General features: G+C 42.3%; 1 protein-coding gene across 1 annotated transcript in view; it reads right to left on the reverse strand.

Moving 5' to 3' along the window:
- Nucleotides 1-7,841, reverse strand: part of LOC137324502 (Krueppel-like factor 3) — a 72,839-nt gene extending 64,998 nt beyond the window's left edge. The window contains exon 1 of the mRNA XM_067988860.1: nucleotides 7,735-7,841. The gene's annotated coding sequence lies outside the window, so the exon portion shown is untranslated. The remainder of the gene's footprint in view (nucleotides 1-7,734) is intronic.
- Nucleotides 7,842-8,535: the final 694 nt, after the last annotated feature.

Here is an 8,535-nt window from a genome sequence, read left to right on the forward strand (position 1 = left end):
CCCTCATGCAGCAAGACCTGGACAACATCCAAGCTTGGGCCAATAAGTGGCAAGTAACATTCGTGCCAGACAAGTGCCAGGCAATGACCATCTCCAACAAGAGAGAGTCTAACCACCTACCCTTGACATTCAACGGTATTACCATCACTGAATCCCCCACCATCAACATCCTGGGGGTCATCATTGACCAGAAACTAAACTGGACCAGCCACATAAATACTGTGGCTACAAGAGCAGGTCAGAGGCTGGGTATTCTGCGGCGAGTGACTCACCTCCTGACTCCCCAAAGCCTTTCCACCATCTACAAGGCACAAGTCAGGAGTGTGATGGAATACTCTCCACTTGCCTGGATGAGTGCAGCTCTAACAACACTCAAGAAGCTCGACACCATCCAGGACAAAGCAGCCCGCTTGATTGGCACTCCATCCACCACCTTAAACATTCACTCCCTTCACCACCGGTGCACAGTGGCTGCAGTGTGTACCATCCACAGGATGCACTGCAGCAACTCGCCAAGGCTTCTTCGACAACACCTCCCAACCCGCGACCTCTACCACCTAGAAGGACAAGGGCAGCAGGCACATGGGAACTGCACCACCTGCACCTTCCCCTCCAAATCACACACCATCCTGACTTGGAAATATATCGCCGTTCCTTTATCGTTGATGGGTCAAAATCCTGGAACTCCCTTCCTAACAGCACTGTGGGAGAACCTTCACCACATGGACTGCAGCGGTTCAAGAAGGCAGCTCACCACCACCTTCTCAAGGGCAATTAGGGATGGGCAATAAATGCCGGCCTTGCCAGCGACGCCCACATATTATGAACGAATAAAAAAGGCTTTTCCTACGAATGTAATAAATAATATTACTCCCTTCCCATCTATTTTATATGCCTTTTTTCAATGCATTGCTTTAATTGAGGGCTTGGACTGTTTAGTTTCTGCAGTTTCACTGGGATTTTTTGCACACAGAAGGATTTTTGTGGCCTACTTTTACTAGATGTCTTTGAAACACTGGGTGTTGGAAATACTTTCCACTCATGTATTTACACCCTATAGATAGAGATGTAAAGAGTGTAGGTTAAGAATTTTGAGACTGGTAACTTATTAAGATATTTTTATTTTTTGGGTGTGGTAATATGTGTTTGGAAGGGAGGGTTTGTTTTCACTGAGGGAGCCACAGTGTTGCCTTGTAAGGGGAGTGAGTGTTTATTGGCCATGCAGTATCAGTGGCTAATGGGGGTTGGGTGGACCTGGGTGACTCTTAATGCTGCAACTTGTTCACTTAAGTAATTACCGTTTGATAACTGTCAGACCCTCAACATCATTTTCTTACTTCATTTATTTATTTAAATACCATAAACACACTAATATCAAATATTTGGTTTCTTCCAAGCAGAACACTATTGGGAAATTTTGAAAGTGTTCTGTTTTTGTCAGATCACTTCCTTGCCTACACAGTGTTTAAAAGGCCTATTTAATGAGCCATTAAAAATCATGGTATAAAGGGGTCGACGGCAGAAAGACTCTGGTGCTTAAACATTGTCTAGCGTGGTGCTTTTATACTGCGTCCCTTTGGCACGAGCGATGGGGCGGCACCTCCACGCTGACAGTTGCGAGTGAGTGGGGGGCCCTGTTTTCACTGCTGTGGAGATGTGGATGGCAGAGCGCCCTGCGGCGTCAAACACCTGCGTGTGGTGCTGATGAGCAGCTTCCAACTGCCCGTGTGATTTTTAATGATCAAAGGCGCTGATGAGACAGTCAGCTCTTTTCAAACCTTAAAGTCTGAATGATAGTACAACCGGCAACCAGTTTATTTCATGTTTATTCAATAGCCCATGTCGATCCTTAACAATCTGAGATGACCAATTTCACACGGTCTTGCTAGCGCATATATGTGCGTTTTTCCCATTTTATGGATCCTTTTACATTTAAAATTTGCTGCTAATGGCAAATGCCCTATTCTCTCACCGCTGGTTGGAGTTATCTATATAAACATGCTGACTTCCCTTGTTCAGGTGGCAATGGGCCTGAGGAGCTGCTGCCAGATTTGTTGATTCCACTTCTGCCCAGTGCCCGATGGACAACTGCACCAGGGAGACCATGGTGCTGGGAGGAGGGAAACCAGTACTGGAATATAAAAGCACCTTTATACTGCAATTTAGGCATCAAGTTAGTAGCCTAGAGCACATCACATGGACACCAAGAATGCAGTATAACCTGCGTCAAGAGCTGCTTTTCTATTGGTTTAGTGCTAGCGCACTGGCTCCTATCCTACGCAGCCGGTGGCAACGACAAAGTCAAACTTGGCTTCATTTAAGGCCAACTATTGGCGAGACCTGGTAAAAGAAACAGGGACCCCTAGATTTGCAGGGCAGGAGCCAGCAGCTTCAGTACACAACTAAACCAATAGAAAAATAGCCAGACACTGAATTCAGGGGCAAAAGCAAAATACTGCGGATGCTGGAAAAGCTCAGCAAGTGAAGCAGCATCTGTGGAAAGTTCTGTCGAAAAGTCTTTGACCTGTGAAGTATGTTTCTTTCTCCACAGAAGCTGCCTCACTTGCTGAGCTTTACCAGCATTTTCTGTTTTTATTACTGAATTCAGGGGTGAAGGATCAAGGCATTGCTAACATTCAAACTGACCTCCCCTCTCCCACTATATTAACACAATATATAAGATCCCTAGCATGTTCTTACAGGAAAGATTAACAGGTTATAATCAGACTGTGGAACTGAAATGATCTTTTGCAGTTGAATCTTTTGTACAGCAGTAGTGAAACGTTTGATTAAATCACCCCTCCACCCCCACCAGAATGAAGCTGGAAACAGGGATGGAATCACTTCAGCGCTACATCACGATAGTGGTATCTGCATACTATCTACACACGTACAGGGCAACAGTCCAAAGACCAACTTCTCTCTGTTGTCTGCAGCATTAATTAGGAGAAGAAAGTGGGGGCCCAACAGAAAACAAAACTGAGTAATAAGCTGAGAAAAGAACTGCAGCCTACGGTTCATACGATGTGCAGTAATGTTACTTTACGAGCAGCCTCCAGCTCAAGCCAGCATGGGGTTTTTCTTGGTCTTGTGGTCCCCACTGTACTTTCTGTGTGATTTTCAGACCATCGCTGGCCTTGTGCTTTGCTCCACTGTGATTTTAATTTATTGAACCGAGACAAGTCCGAAAATGCCTTGTGCTCAAAATTTAAACCGTGACACTCAGCGAAAAGACATCAGGCATGCGTTAATCTGTCCTTGTGCTGATTGCACTTTCTCCTGGTGCCATGCGACGCTCTGCAACGTTTGCCAATAATCCAGTCCTTCTGGCTCTCACTTTATTAACCCTATAGATTCCAGAATCTCTGCGAGAGGCCAGCTTGAGCCTGTGGAACCTCACAAGTTGAGAATCCCATAACTTACAAGCACGAAGCACAATTCATAGTAAACAACAAGTGGCCATTAGAACAGTATTACTTATTATTATGAGAGATATTTATGGAACAAAATTGTCGGTTTTACAAAATGAAAACGATGAATTTATTGGGGTCTACATTGCTAAGGGGGCTTCTTTTTATTTGTTATAAAGAACAAAGAACATTGCATCAGTACTGATTTACACATGCATTTCTGGCAAGAACGGTCCAGCCCCTTAAGATGAGTTTCCTTTACTTGTTGATCTAAAGACCATTGATTATCAGAATGCATGAGTTAAGATCATAATAGTAGTATGACTTACAATATAATAGCAGTTAAAGAAAGACTTGCATTTATATAGTGCCTTTCATGACCACAGGATGTTCCAAAGCGCTTTACAGCCAATGAAGTACTTTTGAAGTGTAATCACTGTTGTAATGTAAGAAATGCAGCAGCCAACTTGCACACAGCAAGCTCCCACAAACAGCAATGTGATAATGACCAGATAATTTGTTTTAGTGGTATTGGTTGAGGGATAAATATTGGCCAGGACACCAGGGAGAACTCCCCTGCTCTTCTTTGAAATAGTGCCACCTGAGAGGGCAGACGGGGCCTCAGTTTAACATCTCATCCGAAAGACAGCACCTCCAACAGTGCAGCACTCCCTCCGTACTTCACTGGAGTGTCAGCCTAGATTTTGTGCACAAGTCTCTGGAGTGGTACTCGAACCCACAACATTCTGACTCAGAGGCGAGAGTGCCACCAACTGACACTGTTACAAAGAAACATACAGAAACAAGAAAAATATAGAAACATCATATTAGGCTATATCCAAAGATAAAATAAAATATTTTAAAAACAAATTGCATAATTTCCACATAACTACACAATCTTACAGATAAACATAGTCTGACAGTCAAAGGATTTGTTTTTAGTGGCTGCTCAGTATTATTAGAGATTCTTCTGAAAAGACAAGCCACACTCAGCCATGCCTGGTCATACCAGTGAAAAACAAAGTGCTCTTCAGACACGATATTGCACAGTGACACTGTGCACTACATAAACACTCAGAATATATAAATGCCACAGATAGCAGTAAGGTTATGATGCTTTTTCCTTCAACTGAACCCAGGCAGAAACATCCCATTAATGGAATGATATACTATAGATTCCAAGGTAAACTTGAATAAATCAGGCACCAGTAGTCCTTTTGTAAATTGTCCAACTGACCATTCTTACTGTGGGAATCTGGACAATGAAGGGCTGATTTTAACTCTGCCCACCCACCAGAAACAGGCAGTAGCGGAGTTAAAATAGCTGTTGTGAACTTATTACCTGTTCCTGCTCCACCGCCATATATTCTAGGGCCTTCCACTGGGTGGCCCAGGCACTTGCCTGAAGCAGGTGGGAACCTCATTACTAAAAATTGGGATCCTATCTTGTTCATAGAGCCTCGATGCAATTTCAAGGGACAACTGGGTAGAGCGTGCACGAAGAGGAAGAGGCCCTTAAAACTGAAGTGAAAAATTATTTTTATGGTACAAGGTCGAGCAGGAGTGCTCCTCCGAGCTCCACAAGAATAATACAATCTGCTCCCACCTCCGTGATCAATTCTCTCTCTCCCTACCTCGGAGTCACCCGATATTGTTCCGGCCTGGAGCCATTCGGGGTGTGCAGCTCACCGGCGGAATGGTAATGAGGCCCCACCCTTGAGATAGACTGCACATCGCCCGCCCCCCGGGCAGGATCAGGGCAGCAGGCTGGCCACCCAAGAGTGAAAATCCACCCTTGAGTGTCAGCAGGCTATCCCACCTGTGATAACATTACAGGTAAGCCCAATGCTGTCCTTACCCAACAGCCATGCACTTTACAGCAGGGGTCTTCAGACAGCAATCAGCAAGAGAACTTTGGTTGATTATCGTTTCCTCCCTAGGCCAGGCACAGTGAAACCAGTAGATGCATCCCAACTGCTACCTTGGCTAAGATCAGCCAGTCAATAATTCTGATCTGTACAGCTCAGTGCCACATAATACGATGCATTTATTCATTGAACCAATGGAGAAGCACTTCATTCAAGCTGTTTCTCCCTATCTCTGTAATCTCCTACAACCCTCCGAGATCTCTGCGCTCCTCCAATTCTTGCCTCTTGCGCATCCCTGATTTTAATTGCTCCACCACTGGCAGCCATGCCTTCAGCTGCCTAGGCCCTAAGCTGTGGAATTCCCTCCCTAAACCTCTCTTTCCTCCTTTAGGACATTCCTTAAAGCCTACTTCTTTGACCAAGCTTTTAGTCACCTGCCCTAATACCTCCTTATGTGTCTCAGTGTCAAATTTTGTTTGATAACGCTCCTGTGAAGCGCCATGGGATGTTTTACTACAGTAAAGGCACAATGCAAGTTGTTGTTTGTTGTTGTTGTTGTTGAAAGCCTTAGCGCAACTGCAATGTGTGGACTGAGACATAGAGACATGGCATATTCCAATACAGATCATTTATTTCAACCATGTATCTGCCAAATTAATGTATTTCAAATGTACCTAGCAGTGATTTTGCTGTCTTGGGGAGGATTTGGAAGGCAGGATCGGCAGTGGGAGATAACTATACCAAAATTAGATTAATTAACTTCAAGAAATAAAAGTCAGTCTTTTAGCCAATAAACAGAATAACCTTTTGAAAATTGAAGTGGCATTTCAAAATCATTTTGTTAAACTTAATATACCTTTTTAAAGAGTATTTTAAAAAACTGTGTGTTAAAAGGGCAAATCTTTCATTAAAAAGTGTTTGCCAAATTCCTTCTTTACTTGCCTGCAAAGACATCATTCCCAGATAGGATAAGATGACACCCCTTTAAGATAGGTTAGCAAACCACTATGTTCTTTTATGATATTTACTATTTGCATTAAAAGATGTGTGTGCATGTGTTCACAACACAGAATTCACTGGGTTGATATAACATAGAAATGTAGTTTTAGAAGAAAATGAGACACATAACAAGTAAGGGGCCATGTTTCCATGACTTTTAAGACAATACTGAGCAGTTGTAATGCCAAACAGTGCACATTACCCAGAGCAGCACTGTTCACACCTAGAGCTGGCTCAGCATCACCATGGATTACTTTAATTTGAGTTTAGGCAGAGTCTTGGATTAAAAGGTATTATCGTCATTTGTAGGACCCCGTCACATTAGGAATTTTTCCATTACAAGATCAGAATACATCAAAAGCTGAAATATTTTCACCTCAGACCATGGAGTTCTGACAGAACAGCAGAAAAAAATATCAGGGATGTATGCTCTGAGAAAGGCTGTAACTATTTCATTATTACTTTTAGACCAGCTGCAAAGTTTTGGCATTAGTAATCAGAACCACATCTTTTTATGTGGTCCCTGAAGCTCTTCTATGGAGTCCTAGTCAAGGCACTTCTTCACGATGACTACACAGAGGAAGAGATCTCCAGGTAGTGTTTCACACACCAACACACTGCATGTTATTATTCCATACCCTGCTCACTTTTACCACCCAAACCACAAAACCTTGTTTTTGGCTAAACATGTACAAATGATCTAAGGACGATTTTATTCCTCTTTGGTTCAAGTGATCAGACAAAAACTGTGACTTAATATATTTTTAATTTTGCAATTCTTCCTGGATGTCATTCATTTCTAATGTCACAGATCAAAATAGTTGTTGTTTACAGCAAGAAACTTAGTGAACATCATTTTGAGCAGTTGAAGTAAATCTGTATATTGTCCTCTGTTTTTATTTTTGTTACAAGAGCTAAAATTAAACTTTTTTCCCCCTTCAGTCAATTCAGGTAATCTGTCAAATTGTTTTTTTTCTTCTGGATGTATGGTGACAGGACTATTACCGAGGAAAAGGATGTGGAGATGCCGATGAGGAAAAGCAAACGACTTAGACACCAGGGCAGCAACAGATGAGTAAACAGCCTGGAGCCTCATACATTATGCAACAGCAGTCTCACAATACACAGATAAAAATTTAGGGCATCTGATAAAGTTAAAGGGATCAAAATGTGAAATGATGAAAGTTTGAGAGAGGGAGAAGAGTGTGAAAGAGACAAAAAAAAGAGTCAGAAACAGAAATACAGGCAGTCAGAGAGAAATCAGGGTTGCAGCAGAGTAAAGCAGGAATAAGGAATATCTTCTACAAAATGTTTAAGACTAGCCCTTCATTCACTTCTAACAATAATTGAACCACAGCCCATGCATATCAAAACACATCAAGCACACTGCACACATGATATATAAATTCATAACTGAAAATAACATTACCTACAGTATGATTTAAAAAAAAACTTACTTGTCTCAGCTTAGTAAATTCCCCACTGTAGTCCTTGATTTTAATTCACACACTCTGCTTGCTGTCTCTCTCTCTCTCTCTCTTTCAGAATGTGAATCCTACTGCCCTGAACACTGCCAATACCCTTCTACAATCACATGACCACCCGAATTTAGGGCGGGCCCAAAGGGGGAAGGGTGGAGTTAGAAAAACTCTGGACGATACTCCTACCATTGCTCAGAATCTTCTGAGATTCTTATACCTATAGTACAATTACTTATAATTCATAAAAAGAACTTGACATTTCATAGTGTCAACTTACTGTACCTGTGAATAAGACAAGAAAGCTACTGTGATCTGCTGCAGAGAATATCTTAAATATATCTGTAGAACTAGAGATTGTTTGTTTGTACAAAAATGAGTCTGAAGGAAGTGGAAAGCTATGAAAGTGGTCAGTAGTCTCCCTTTTGTGCTTATAAATCCTGTTTGAGCCAGAAAATGCAAAGAAGCATTAAGCCAGCAGGTTCAGTGAGAGGCTATTGAGGTTTTGCAGAAATGCTGTGTTAAAAGGCTGGAGCTGTTGATGGAGATCTGCCAAGATTTTTGTGTAAAGCCTGACTAGAAGATTGCCAACAAAGCAAACAGAGAAGAATTAACACTGAGGACTGAATATTTGGTCAGTCCAGAAGGCAGAATGTGCTGCAACCAAGAAATTATTGTGAAGCAACAAAACTTTCCACAAACCTGCATATTTGAAGCATTAAACCATAAGTACAGGAGCCAGTTTTCATGTCCATGTACATGAGTACACATTTGGACGCA

This window comes from Heptranchias perlo, chromosome 1 (assembly GCF_035084215.1).
Source record: "Heptranchias perlo isolate sHepPer1 chromosome 1, sHepPer1.hap1, whole genome shotgun sequence".
NCBI lineage: Eukaryota > Metazoa > Chordata > Chondrichthyes > Hexanchiformes > Hexanchidae > Heptranchias > Heptranchias perlo.